Consider the following 15,184-nt stretch of genomic DNA (forward strand, 5'->3'; position numbering starts at 1 on the left):
GGCTCTATGAGAACCTTTTTTACTGGAAAGAGAAGCAGTGTGGTATACTAAGTACAACATCAGTTTTGGGAGTAAAGCACCTTGGAATATTTGTCCTGGCTCTGTCACTGACTAGCTGGTCAGTAACACAGCTATTCAGTAACATGGGTATTCTCATTCCTTTCACTGTAAAATGAATCATCATCATTCACCCCACACACCAATCCCCTGATACTGTCTCTTGCCAGATGTTTGCTGTTTTCCAACTATGTACAGGCACAGTTATCCTTGGAACTTGCATTGCACCTAATCTATGTTTTACCTTTAGTGTTTATTGCCTTCTATTATGATATGTGACAGATCTAAATATGATATGCTTATTAATCAATCTACCTACCTACCTATGGCTTTAGTGAGTTTATTATAGCTCAGATGAAAATATATAGTTATTTTAATGTCAAACATATCCAATAGATTAAAGAAACCCAGTTTCCTTTGACAGTTTTTCAAGCTTTGTAGTTATAACATGCTTTGCAGTTAAAGAGTATATTCCAGAGAGAGTAAATAAAATCCTTGAAGTTAATAGTTGGAGTTCTTATTGCAGCTTCTCTGCAAACACTGAAGAAAAGAATATTTTATTAGGGCCACAAACTCTATAGAGTTAAGCCGAAATAAGGCTATTAGTCCATAGAGTGCATTCTTCAACTCTGCAGTTTGTTCAGTGTGTTCTAATGGTCTTTTGAAAATAAATGATTTCTAACCTGCTTTGAAAAATCTTCCTGAGAATAGTAACTGTTAGCTCATTACTTTCACTTCTTAAAGAATTAAGATTTATAAGACCATTTCATCATGTGGCAACTTTTGAAGTACTGCTCAAGTTTCTTCTTTAATTTTACCCAATACTGATTAGAGGGGCTTATAATTTGGAATTTTAGGGGTTTATAATTTTGTTCTACATCAACAAAGGTATATCATTTTTTTTTTTTGGAGAGGTTTTTATTTCTTTTGCTATAGGGCTCGTGCACTTGCCAGAAAGACAGAGAGAGACAGAGAGACAGAAAGCGAGAAATCACCCCCCAGGGGGGATGGCCACACCGCAATCCCTTCTCCTCCATTCTCCTCTCGGGATCTTGGGCACACATGCACATGTGCCCAGTGTGAATTTAAGCCACCGGGTCCAGGATTTGAACTGTAGTCGACTACATGGGAATCCAGCGACATAGCCATTACATTAACTGCTGGTCCCAACAAAGGTATATCATTTTCTTTATATGTCAATATTTGTTAGTGTTCTGGTCCTAAACATCTCAGTTTAAAGAACAGAACTCAGTGAAGGCATTCCAGTTAAAACTTAAGACAAAGAAACAAGTCACAAACAGCCAGCATCAGAAATGGTGGCCAGAGCTGCCAGGTGGATGTAAAGTGTGGGTTACAAATGAAAATCAACTGGGTTCATGAATTTCTTTTCAGTTGCTACTACGTAAGTGGTAGTAAATCTCAGTGGCAGTAGCATGGCAGTAGCATGGCAGTTTGCTTTAAATATAAAGGATAAAAATATGTGCAAATGTTAACTTTTCAAATGGGCCTCTCTATTCTTGTATGCTTGTTTACATTTATGATCCTTCCAAACACTCTGAAATGCAGTCGCTGTCCAAGACTCTGAACCTCGTGCCTTCATTTGCTGCCAGCCTGTCTGCTTTAGGCTTGTGGAATTGTGAGCCCTGGTAGCCAAAAGCCAATGTGCAAGAATCTCCAACCTCTAAATATATACATATTTTGTATGTGCATATTTTACTGTCTTCATTAAAACCAAACAGAAAGATATTTGGAGCCCAGAGCATATAGCCTGCATAATTTAAAAGCAAAATAAAGTCAACATTGATTAAAATGGCATCTTTAAAAAATGTCTACAATCTGGAGGTTTGCTAATTATGAAAGTCACAAAATAGGTGATTGGTTAACCTTCATGGGTTCATTTAATTTTAATAACACTAGGTTATTTCATTATTTATGGAGGATTCTCTGTAGTTATTATTTTTAGTTATTTATGGTTTTAAAACATTGAGTTAGGTTGGGTCAGTCTTAAACTATTTGCTTGCTTAAAAGAAAAGTAAATTTATCTGCTCTTTGTTTTCTTTAAACTTCTGATAGAAACTTATTTTTAGATAAGTGGAATATATTTCAGTTCATTGTTTCAGGCAATTAAATATGTATAATGAATCAGTTCTGAGCACTTTAAGGCTCATGATGTGTTCTGTGAGATTTAGAAAGAAATGGCTTTATTCTTTCCCTTGATTTCTTAGATTCTCTGGAAGAGGGAAGACACACATACACAAAGTAAATATAGCAAGAATACTTTACATTTTGATACAGATGTGGGTTTATTTTTTTCTTCTATGAGTGTGTGTGAGAGAGAGGGGGAGAGGGAGAGAGAACCCCCATAGGGTCCTGATGCCGTGATCCTCTCAAGCCTGTCAGATTATGTGATCAGTGTGCCTGGTGTATTATGGGAGGGCCCCAGATGTGATCATGGAACCTTTCCTTGTATGTCCGCCTCACAGAGTGTCACATTTTACTGCTGTGCTGTAGATATGCTTTTAGAAATACAAGTTTCAACTATTTTGTAGTAATGGTGGCATTACTTACATAGCATTAACTACACTCTAGGCACTGTCTGAAGTACTTTCATTTAATTTTCAAAACAGCTCTATGAGGAAGACAGTATTATTATCCTACTCTATAGGTGACAGAAGGTTAAACAATCTGCTCATGAGTCAAACCAGGTCTAGTTTCAGAGGCCTGTATTTTTATCATACTATTCTGTTTCTTGATCAAAAGATAATATTAAAAAGAACAATTTCCTTTGAAATTTCTAGAAGCTATAGAACTCAGAGTTAGTCTTTCCTCCTAATACCAGAAAGCAGCATTATTGTAGGCTGAAAGTTCTTGTCTTCTCAGTAATGAACTTAGTCCATGTTCGGACTGCTAATAGAAATAGTTGAGACTGGGTGATTTTATAAAGAAATAATAGATTTATTCAGCTCATGATTTGGAGGTCCAGGGTCTAACTTCTGGTGAGGTCACAACATGGTGGGGGGCAGGATTCTGAGCAAAGTGGCTGTCCATAAGGTTTGGTGCCTTCTTCTGATGTCATTCCCTTTGCTCATATATCCACCAGAACTCAAATATGAGGGCTCCACTCTAATGACATTATTACATCCCAGAATCCTACCCTGGGACACCGAGAAGGAATTAAGTTTTCACTTAACACCCTTATAATACAATTGATTCCCAACCCATAATTTTTTAGAGGACATCTGAAGTCAAAAACATGAACCTATGGAGGACAGACTATGATCTAAACTATAACACTGACTTTATTTGCTTAGTTCAAGCATGGGGCAAGGTAACTTTGTGCGCCATTGATTAGATTTTTTGTTTCTTAACTAAAAACTGGAAACTCCTTTTTTCTCTTTTGTTCAGGTTGTCCAAAATGATCAGTTAAAGTGATAATTTTAGGCTTACTTAGATATTATTTCTGATGTCAATGTAAAGTATGTGGGGGCCATGGTGTGTGAGGAGGAATATAAATTTAAGCATTACAGTAATGAAGGTTTTGGTTCTTCAGAGAATGGTTACTGTGGTTTCAGGTATGAATGTTTTATTAGTTGTTTTTTTTTTTTATTAAAATGGAGTAGAACTTGAATCCCAGAAAAATCCATTCCCTAATTAATCATGTTATTATTAGAAAAAGTGGCTTCAGGTGAATGGCAATATTTCTCATTGGTAAGCAGGATCAAATGAATGGGACAGTCCTGCACAATGAAGATTGTTCCATCCAAATAAGCATTACAGTAATGAAGGTTTTGGTTCTTCAGAGAATGGTTACTGTGGTTTCAGGTATGAATGTTTTATTAGTTGTTTTTTTTTTTTATTAAAATGGAGTAGAACTTGAATCCCATGAAAAATCCATTCCCTAATTAATCATGTTATTATTAGAAAAAGTGGCTTCAGGTGAATGGCAATATTTCTCATTGGTAAGCAGGATCAAATGAATGGGACAGTCCTGCACAATGAAGATTGTTCCATCCAAATAAGTGAAAACCATTGATTGGTAAATAAAACATCTTAGCTTTGGCTACCAGGCGTGTCTCCTTTTGAAAGGAAAGACATTGTTTAAAGAATTGGACTTCTTTATAATATGTTGGCCTCCTTCTTTCTCATTTTTGAGTTACAAAGATTCATATGCTTCAGACTTAGCTCCATCTGGTACCATGAAAGATGTTAATGCTACATTGAACCTACCCAGTGAGAGATTTAGACATCTCAATTGATATTTATCAATTAGACCAAAATATAAATTCTTCTTTTTCCAGTAAGTTAGGATATATTTCCCAAGTTCTTTTTCTAGAACTGCTCAAGTTTAGTTTATGCGTCTCAGACACCTGGCACTTGTCTTGCTTTGCAAGTTTTTCTGATTCCTATAGTTGTGGATTGGGTTACTACAGGAGAAGTCTTGCATGTTGCTTGAAGGAGGAAATCAACAGCACCTTGCTTTATGCCCATGCCATGTGCCTCTTTTCTGTGGTTTATGCCCATGCCGTGTGCCTCTTTTCTGTGGTTCCCCTATTGCCAGAAAAACACCATGGGACCTGTTCAGCACTCATATAGCTGCATCTTGGAAGTCCTGAGGAATTAACATCCCATATGGCCAAACTTTGACCAATGGGACAGGGGAGTTGATAGATAAATCCTTCCTTCTTCTTACTCCTGAACGGCCTTATGAAGACTTAATATTTTCATCTGGCCTCTCTGAAGACTTCTTGCAAATATAAGCAATCAGCTTGCAAGGAAGCTATGACCAGCTGAGTGACATTTCTCTCATGGCTGTTCTCCTTTCTAGCCTTGTTTTTGCTTCCCTGTGATTGTACTTCTCAATGAAGTGTCATCTTATAAGCTTTTGCCTCCAGATCTGTTTCCTGGTCTCAATATTCTGAAAGAGATGACCACTTGGTGAAATTATAATGTAAATCACAGTGATATTACAATGCAGTAAGTCTAAGAGTTATATATAGGAGCTGGGGTTACAAGTGAGGGACAGTTAATTCTGGCTGAGAGAAGTATTCTCAGAAGGAAATGCTTCCTAAGTTGGAGCTTATACAATGACTAGGGATTTACTAGGTGAAGCAGAGAAGGAATCTCCAGATAGAAGCAATAATATAAAAGCTCTAAGATAGCTAGAGACACTTATTATTTTTGGAGTACACGATTTAATGGCAGATGGTGAGAGGTATAACTGGGAGGTAGGCAGGGCCAGATCATAAATGGCCTGGAATACTGCAGTGGGGAGACCAGGGTAGTGGATTTGTGAGGGGGCAGAAGCCAGACTGTAGTAATTTGAGGTGTAAATGAGAGGTGACAATGGGAGATAGTGAGTATAGAATGCTTTTTCAGGAAGCTGGGAAGAAATGGAAAGGAGATAGACAGGGATATGAGATGTATCAGTAAGAGTCCTAGTGGGAAACAGATGGCTCACGCAAAAAATTCAACGGAAGAGAACTTAATAAAGACACTGTTTATGGAAGTGTGGACTGAAATAAGGAAACCAACAATGGAAGTGTTAGAAGTAGCTGGAGCAGATCAGGAAGCTGCTGGCATTGGTAGGCCTGAAAGAACAAGGAGAGAGAAGGGTGTTGTAGAAGCTGAGTGACTGTGGAAGGCAGAAGGGAGATAAATACCTCCTTTCAGTTTCCTGCCAGTGCCTCCCACTAGATGAACATAATCGAACTGAAGGCAAAGGAGCCTGAGTGATACAACCCAGAGAGGTCAACTCCTTCAGGGCCACTTTGAGGTAAATAAAGGTGGAGGATGGACCTGAAGAGCAAATGATGAGTCACCAGCACACAGGGTTAGTGAAAATTAATTTTTAAAATAATAGGAAAATATTAATTATTTGTTGAGAGGAGAGCCAGATGAGAGGACGCATTGTAGACACAAGAACGAGGCAGAATAATTAAAGAAATAAGTTTTAAGAGAGGAGGAGATTTGAAGAGCAGGCAAAGATACTCATTTTGGAAAGTAGGAAGGATATGTGGTTACCTGAGAGCCACAGGAAGCAAGTGAGCATGTAAATCTGCACTAACATGCACACACACACACACACACACACACACAGAAGGGAGACAATCTGAGGAAACTTACATGTAGAGAGCTTTTATTTCCATGTTAAGATAAAATGCAGGGCCAGCAGGTGTTGCGGTGGTTGAAACACTAGACTCCCCTGACCATGGTTTGAACTCCGGACTTGGTGGCTTGCATTCTCACTTTTCCTTTCTCTCTCTCTCTTTCTCTGTGTGTGTGTGTGTGTGCGCGCGCGCATGTGTCTGGTCAAATTAAAAAATTAAAAGAAATGACTAAATAAAATCAAAATAAATAATTCTTTAAAAAGGATAAAATGTAAGGTTATTTGTTGAGGGGGAAGGGACTGAGCATTTAATATAGGGCTTAAATGTTATTGTTAATATTAGATTTCTCATGAGGAGAAGAGAAAAGTGAGCTGACTAGGGAAGGTATATGAAAAGCTGATGAAAAGGGATGGAGATCCAACTGAGATAGGAAGCTAAAGTACTAAAAGCAAGTAATAAAAGAGCAAAATACTCATCATACATATTAATAAGTAAATTGCTAATGTTAGTAGCTCTGCTATGATGAAGACAGAATTGTGCTTTTTCTATTTTTGAGTCTTAGCTGTGCCTCACACACACTGTCAGATCTTAGAAACCTTGAGTTTCAGATTTCTCACAGTACCATATTTCCTCAAGTCCCAGACACAAAACGTACCAGGATTTAGATATAGTTTTTGGAGGGCAGGAGAAATCTTTCCTGTATTAAATATATACTGATCCCCCCCACCCCCCCCGCCCCAACAACAACAGGGTAAATGTATCCACTTAATCTTTTAATTTCTTTGATAATATCTGTCAAAAAAACAATTCTGTGGCTTCAGCTGAAATATCTAAAACATCTCCTGAATTTCTTCTATTTATCAGCAGTTGGTAAGATTGGGTGACAGGTTTCCTTTCTAAACCTCTGCCTGGGATCCGACTCTGTTGACCTGAAACTAGCTGTGTCTTCCATGATGTTGGTCTCTGCTTCATTTCCCTCTTCTATTATCTGCCCCATTCCTGGCATTTTCTCCACACTCTGACTTTACCCAACATCTGCCAATTTCTGTACTTAGTTGGTTCTTGTGTTTCCCATTGTTTATTGTTTGTTTTAATTTTGTGTTTCCTAATGTTAATGATTCACACCCTGTTTTACAAGTATCCCTAAAATCTTTTTCTACAAGATTACACTCATGGTTTTGTCATCTGTAGTTAAACCCAATCTCCTAGGGGTTATCTGGAAAATGTTTGGCAAGTAGCTTCTCAGTGATAATCCTTCGAGATGCTGGAAGCCCTTCTGTTGTAGCTTGTAAACTTCCGGGGCCTACTCTGAGAGGGTAGGCAAGTTCTGCATTGCCTGTTGTGACAGGGGCAGTCCTTTGCTTACACTTACTTTTGATTTCTTTATTACGTCATTGTGTAGTCTTTTTTTTTTTTTCCTAGATGTTGTAAGCAACATTGAATATATATTTTAATACCTCAGGCCTGCTGGTGGTGTGGAGGTTAAGATGGCTAGATCCCACAAGGCTGACTGTGCAGTTCTAGTCCCAGGCCAGAAAGTTGAAAAACACACCAGAAGCATGGGTGTACCCATGTCCAAAATCCCAATAAGACGAATAGAGAAGAAGGGATTGTGGCATGCCAATCTCCTCCGGGGGTGGGGGGATGAGTTCTCACTTTCTCTGTCTCAGGTGAGCACACGTGCCCTATACCCAAAACAAACAAACAAACAAAAAACTAAAAGAAAAAAAATTCAATTCCTGTGATATAAACAATTCAACTGAAGTGATAAGCAAATGAGAGTACAGTTGGCTTATTGTGAAACCTACACAGGCATAGGCTATGACAGTTGTGTCATTCTGCATTGCTAGTGACAAATTTCACTTAATGTGGATTTCAGAAGTCTTCGGATTTAGAACTGAGGGAATGTAGCTGTTCCTGCCTTGTAGTATGGCCACGAGGATCCAGTTAGAAAATGCATTTGAAACATCTTTACTCACTACAGTGAACTAAAGCAGTTACAGTACCTATTTTCTAATGCCTTGTACAGTGCATAACCCAAAGTACAAAACTTCAGGGAGAGTTTTCCTGGCAATAAAAAATCTAAATATTGCTATATCTCTGCATGAATGATGATTTTATTTGTATATTGATTTCAGTTAGTCTTATAAGACAAGGAAGGAAGATACTATACTTTTATTACATATGGCAAAGAGCTGAGGCTCACAGGTGCCATGTGGTTTTCCTAAAGCACACAGCTGGTAATGGGGGTGCTGTGCCTTGAACTAAGTTCATCTTAGATGGCTTCCTGCATTAGAAGTAATTTGATTGCTTAATATTGCTGAGATGAATCATAGAAAAGGGCTTGAGAATATTGAGAACATTTTACATGCATGTCCAAAATCCTGAAAGGACAAATGGAGGAGAGAGCAAATAACCATTCCCATTGTGGGGAGGGGGGCTGCCTTCTGACTTTCTACTTCTATCTTTCTCTCTCTCTGTTTTTCTCTGGAGAGCACACTAACCCTTTTGAAAATGAAAAACAAACAAACAAAAAACCCTCTCAACCAGTGTGTCTTCTATATTTTTTCATTAATTCATCTCTCAGTGCAGAGAAATAGATTTTATGAAGATCTAAAATGGTTAATGGTTAGTTTTTTCACTTTAAGTGACCATATTATATATTGCTTTCAAAAATATGGAGTGAGAGGGGCCGGAAGGTGGCATAGTGGTTAAGGTGTTAGACTCTCACATGGCCAACTACGATTTGAGTCCTGGACCTGGTAGCTTGAAAATTGTACTGGGTGTATTTGAGTACATGCCCAAAATCCCAGGAGGAGAATGAATAAGGGATTGAGGCATGGCCATCCTCCTGGGGGTGGGGTAATTTCTCACTTGCTTCTCACTGTCTCTCTGTCTCTTTCTGGCAAGCACTTGTGCCCTATGGCAAAACTTAAAATTATATATATATATATATATATTTATTTATTTATATGGATTGGGGATAGCAGGTGGCATGGTGATTAAGGCATTGGACTCCCACATGGCCAACTGTGGTTCAAGTCCTGGACTGAGTGGCTTAAAACTCAAGCATGTATATCCAAAATCTCAAGGGGTGAATGGAGGAGAAGAGATCAAGAGGCCCAGCTGTGGTGGCCCAGATGTGGAGACTTTTGCTATATGATGCTGGAAATGATGTAACTGGGTACTTCCAGGTTTGTGTCAGAACGTGCCTGCAGGAGTGCCAGGATCCAGGCTGGCAACAAGGCTGGAGGGGGTGGATCATGGTGTGAAAACCTTACCAAGGATGCTTGTGGGTATGGCTTTCTCTCTCTTTTTCTCAGGAAATCAATAAGTGAACTTTAAAAAGAAATATGTAATTCAAGAGAAATCTGTGGAAGAGAAAGTCATTCTTACCTGTATTTTCTAGCTTTTCTGGTGTAAATACTTATTACTTGTATAATAAAAACCTGATAAGATAAAGCATATTTCAATTTTTAAAATAAATATGCTTATAAAAATATCTGATATCCTAATGGTAGTTATTTCTGTTTGATAGAATTATGATGGTTATTTATTTTCTTTGAGTGTTTCCCTATTTCCTAAACTCTTCATACAGAATACATATTACTTTGTAATCAGAAAACAAAACATCAAATATTATTTAGAAACCAACATGTGAGGAAAACAGACAAAACTGAGTAATTAGAAGGCTTGTCATAGAAGATAAAGATATTTTGGAATAAATAACTTGTGAAGAGTTATTTTAATTATTTTTTTTTTGAAGAGTTATTTGCTATAGGGTGCATGTGCTCACCAGAAAGACAGAGAGAGACAAAGAGACAATGAGAATTCACCCCCCGGGGGGATGACCATGCTGCAATCCCTTCTCCTCCATTCTCCTCTCGGGATCTTGGGCACGCACGCACATGCACTCAGCATGAGTTTTAAGCCACCAGGTCCGGGACGCGAACCGTGGTTGACTACATGAGAGTCCAGTGACATAGCCATTACACTAACTGCTGGTCCCCGAATTATTTTAAATTTTACTTCAAGGTGTTGATTCTCCTGGAGACAGGGTGGTATGATGGTAATGAAGAGAGGTTGGATGAAGGGATATATTGCTGGTACACTCTGCTTTCTGTGAAGTTCAGAGAGATAGGCAGCAGTTTGTATATTGATTTCCACTTAGGAAGTTTTAGGATTTAGCATTAGCTCTCAGGATCTAACAAGGGATCTATAATGGTCATGAGGACATAATTCGGAGTTAGATAGACTTAAATTCTAATCCCAGATCTGCTATAGATAAACTGCATGACATTTCAGAGGTTAAGTAAATCTTTGGCAGGTTCCTTATCTATAAAACCTCTACCTCTTAAGGTTGTGGGCAGCACTGAGATATTTGTGAAGGACTTACCATGATGCTGGTATATATTAATCTAATAATGAGAGGCAGCTGTTACTACCACAGTCATCTACTTGGTCCAGGATTTGAGACATACATGGGGACTTCGAAAAGTCTTTAGAGTTAGCAGGTAGTATGGTGGTTAAGGCACTGGACTCCCACATGGCTGACCAAGTCCCTAACCCGGTGGCCTACTTTCTCACTTTCCCTTTCACTGTCTCTCTCTGATCAAATAAAAATAATAATACTAAATAAAAGTAAATAAATAAATATTTTTATAGTCTATAGAAAATAAAAATTAAAGTATGTGTTTATTTTGATGCAAAATTTGAAATCCAAGCATAATTTTTCACAATATGTATTTTCCATGAGTTTTTTGAAGACTACATACATGGATATGAGTTGGTTTTATAGAAATATTATGCATATCAAGTACCTGTCAGCACCCTTAGTTGCAGATGGCATCAACTCAACTCATGCAGAGTAAGTCTTAAGACAGGATCATTGGGTAGCTGAAAGAGCCGGTTGAAATACAGGGCAACTGTGGGGACCTCAGGCCCTACAGCAAATTTACTTCTTGGGGGATTGTTACTATAGCTACTTTAATTCTTTGAGAAGTCTCATAATATGACATTTTGGTGTTGTCTTTTTTTTCCTCTGAGTTTTTTTTTTTTTTTTAAATTGCCAGAAGTCACATGAACTCACCAGAGAGACAGAGACAGAAAAAGCACCCCCCCCAGTGGTGTGTGGTTATGCTGCAGTCCCTTCCGTCTTTTCCATTTCTCTATCCTATTGGGATTTTGAGCATGAATGCATGTACATCCAGCATGTTTTACAGGCTACTGGGGCTGGCATTCAACTGTGGTCAGCCATGTGGGATCTGGCTCTCTTAACCACTAGGCCATAGGGTCAACCTGGTTTTGCCATATGATTGTCTAATCTCTTGAGTGTTGATTAGATTTTCCTTATTCTTTGTATATTGAGTAATGTTTTATTTTAGTTTAAATATTAGATTGTAAGACTCTGGATCCTTTTAAAAATCCTCTGTAGAATGCTGATTTGTTTGTTTTAGCAGGTAATGACCTGGTTAGATTCAGAGCACAAGTTCTTTTCACCTATGTGTTGTGGCTTCAGTGTCAGTTCAGTTTTCAAAGATTTTGCCACTTTGTGTGTGTGTGTGTGGGGGGATGGAGCTGTCTGTCCTTTGCTCAAAGCTACTCAGAGTTTACTTCAGATGGTGGTGTATGCTGTAGCCAGTTTTCCACGTATTTGCTGCACTTCTCTTGGTATATTAAATGCATGTATATGTTGAGGGTGAGCCTGGGACTTGTGTTACTGTATAGGCAGAACTGGGATTCTCTTATTCATTACTGTTGGATATTTTCTTAGGAATCCTTTTTATATTGCCTTTGTCAGAAAGATGGATTATGGCATGGTGTTAGCTCGCATGTTATAAACAATTGCACTTGACTCTGGGATCAAGTGACAAGAGGAAAATGAGAGAAAAAAGAATAACAAAATTTTTCTTCCAAATTCTTTGCACAGCAGAATCCTTTATTCTAGTTTCTTTATCTGGGGGGGTGGGGAGGAGAGAGAGAAAGAGAGAGAGAGAGAGAGAGAGAGAGAGAGAGAGAAAGATTCTTCTTATGTTTCTTTATCTGTTAGGATATTAGGTGCTTGCCTTGCTACATCAGTGCAGTTCTCTAGAGAGAGAGAAAAGAAATGCATGGAGTTTCCTCTTATTCTTCTTCCCTATTCTCCAGCTATCAGGGATCCCTTTTCTTGTCTTTCTGTCTAAGAAGATGGGCTTCTTTTGGAGTTTTGCATTATGTACCTACTGTGCAATTCTCTGAATTGGCCTACTTCCAACTCAAAGCCAGGAGAAAAGGAAAGAAAAGAAACCAAAAACAACTACTATTGTATGAATTGTTAGAAGTTTTGACTTCTCCAATCTATCTGCTGTTGTTTACTTTGCAGTGTATTCCTTGTTGCATTTTGGGCAGAGTGGGAAAGAGAAGCTATCATGGCTGGAGTTATATGATTGGCTGCCCCGTGACCAGTACATGGAATCCTACAATAGTTTCCTAAAGTGTAATGAGGGCAGGGGACATGCTGTTACCTGCCTAAAGAATTGGGAAAATAATGCCAGGCAGACAGAACATCAGATATCTACTGTCTATGGTTACAAAACAAAAAACAAACAAAAAAACCCCACTTTAATAGATAAAATATTTTAAATCTGTTTTCTAGGAATTGTAGTTATGACAATGGGTATTATCAGAATTACACTATTCTTATTTTTAAAAAGTCTATTGATTGGAGATTCTCATAAGGTCCGTTGAGTGCAAGAGAACTTAAATAACTAGCTTATTTTTATCTAGCTCACACAATTTACAAACAGAAACACAATTTTGGATGTCAAACTTTTCAGAGCCATTTATCACCTATGCTATTTCTGTAGATGCTCTTTACAAGTAAAGCTCAATTTAAAGTGAAAGCATTGACAAGAATTGGCTTATAGATTTCTTCTAGGCCTTTGGATGTAAATTGTATTTTTATATATCCTTTGTGTCTGAGCTCTGCCAGTAGCATAACTGAATTCAAAAATGGGGTCGCTCCATTCCAGAGCTAAATTGTGAGGTCAGCAATGTGTACTGTCTCTGTTCCATCACTTCCTTGTTCTTTCTCCCATTTGACTATTCCCAGTTTTCTTTACCCACATTGTAACAGACTCTTTCTTGTATTTTATGATCTTGTCCATAAATCTTTGTGAGGTGATTAACATCCCTTAGAGAAACTAATTAAGACTGAGTGCCAATGAATGATAATGGAATAATCCTTTAATACAATACTTTACATTTCTGTGTATCTCACCAGATTCCTTATCCTAAAGTCAGGAGAAGTCTGAATTTTTTTAATGTTTTGGCAAAGCAATTACTTGAGCTTATGGAAATTAATGCATATTTTTAACTACAGGAAAAATTTAAAACTATACGATCATATGAAAGAAAGTAAAAATTACTATTTTCATCACTCAGTTAACTACTGTCAATCTTTTAGAATATATTGAGTCATTGGGAAAGTCATGACACATTTTTGCATAGGAAATCATAGAAAACTATGTCATGAATTTCCCAAAAATGTAATATAGCTATAGTTCTTTTTTGTGTGTTGATTGTACATACATACTTTGCAAGAGTTCAAACATATTGCTTTACAACCTTTATTTTACACTGAAATACGCAAGAAATATTTTTTGTCATTAAATATTCCTTGTTTATTGTAATCTTAAACCAGACTATATAAAATCCCATCATATGTGCACTATAATTTGTTAACCAGCCTCTTATTGTTACACATTTAGATTGTTGCAAAGTTCTCACTATTTTTAATAGTGCTATAATGCAAACATTATGGTTTCCTTGAATTCCATAACTAGAAGTGGAATAGTTGTATCATGGTATGTATGTATGTGTGTGTGTATATATATATCATACTTCTGAAACTTTAATGCAGTTTTTCTTAATGCTTATTCAATAGTAAGTAGTTGTTCAAATCTTGCAGAAGAAGCCAAAGTATCTTTTCAGTTTTAGCCTGATTAATTGAAAAAAATGTATTATGTTATATATAGGTAAGTTTGCAACCATATGTAATTGGACATAACAAATGAGTTTCTAAGAATTTTGTTTTTCTCATTCTGGAAAACTATTTTTATATACTATTATACAGTTTTGAGTTAGAGGGAGAAAAAAAGAAGGAAAATGAGGAAAAAGAAGAGAAAGAGAGGCAGGAGAAGAAGAAAGAAAGAAGGAAGAAGAAAGGAGAAGAAAATTATTGCCTTTATCCAAGAACCTTTAAAGAGGTAGACCTTCCTTCTTTTCCAGGAAATGTTATCAGATAAATTAGTAGTTATCATTCATGCGGTTCTTTTGTTTGGATGTTTCATAAATTAAAGACCAGACCAGACAAGAACACCCTGTGCTACAGAGGATGACATCTTTGGTCATCTTTGTGTCCCTTTTCCTGCCTTGCCATCTGTGGGCTAAGCAGCTGTACCCATATAGATGTCATGTCCCATGTCCCGTGTCCCACCCTCATTATGCCATACTCTGGAAATTTGACTTTGGAATTACACATTAAAAAGATCAGAGATTTCTTCTAGGCTTTCATGACCTTTTTTCAAGTCCACACCATGATTAAAAACCTTATCATTGTGGGAGGGACACTTACAGGGTGTGGATGTGCCACATAGGGTTGGCACTTGTATGTGAGGAGGCCTCTTAAGATATGGAGTGGATATAGAAGTGTACTTTACCCTTGGTCCTGCAAATATTGGGAGTGGGCCTGAAAGAGAACCTGTTCCACAGCCGTTTGTTATTATACAGATTTCCATATGCTATTACAAGGTTTGGACAGAGAAAAAGTCATGTATTTGCCAGGTCCCAGAGACAAGGAATTGGATAGTATGTTCGTTGGATAGTTTTCACGTTACATACAAGAAGGGTGAGAAAGGAAGGGTAGAAAAGGAAATAATAAATGAATAATAAGGAAAGTCTTTTACACTGTACTAAGATTATAGGCTTTATCCTTAGGCCAGTGGGAAGTCATTACAGAGTTCTGACCAGGAATGACTCAT

The sequence above is a fragment of the Tupaia chinensis genome, unplaced genomic scaffold, assembly GCF_000334495.1.
Source record: "Tupaia chinensis unplaced genomic scaffold, TupChi_1.0 Scaffold000606_1, whole genome shotgun sequence".
Taxonomy (NCBI): Eukaryota; Metazoa; Chordata; class Mammalia; order Scandentia; family Tupaiidae; genus Tupaia; species Tupaia belangeri.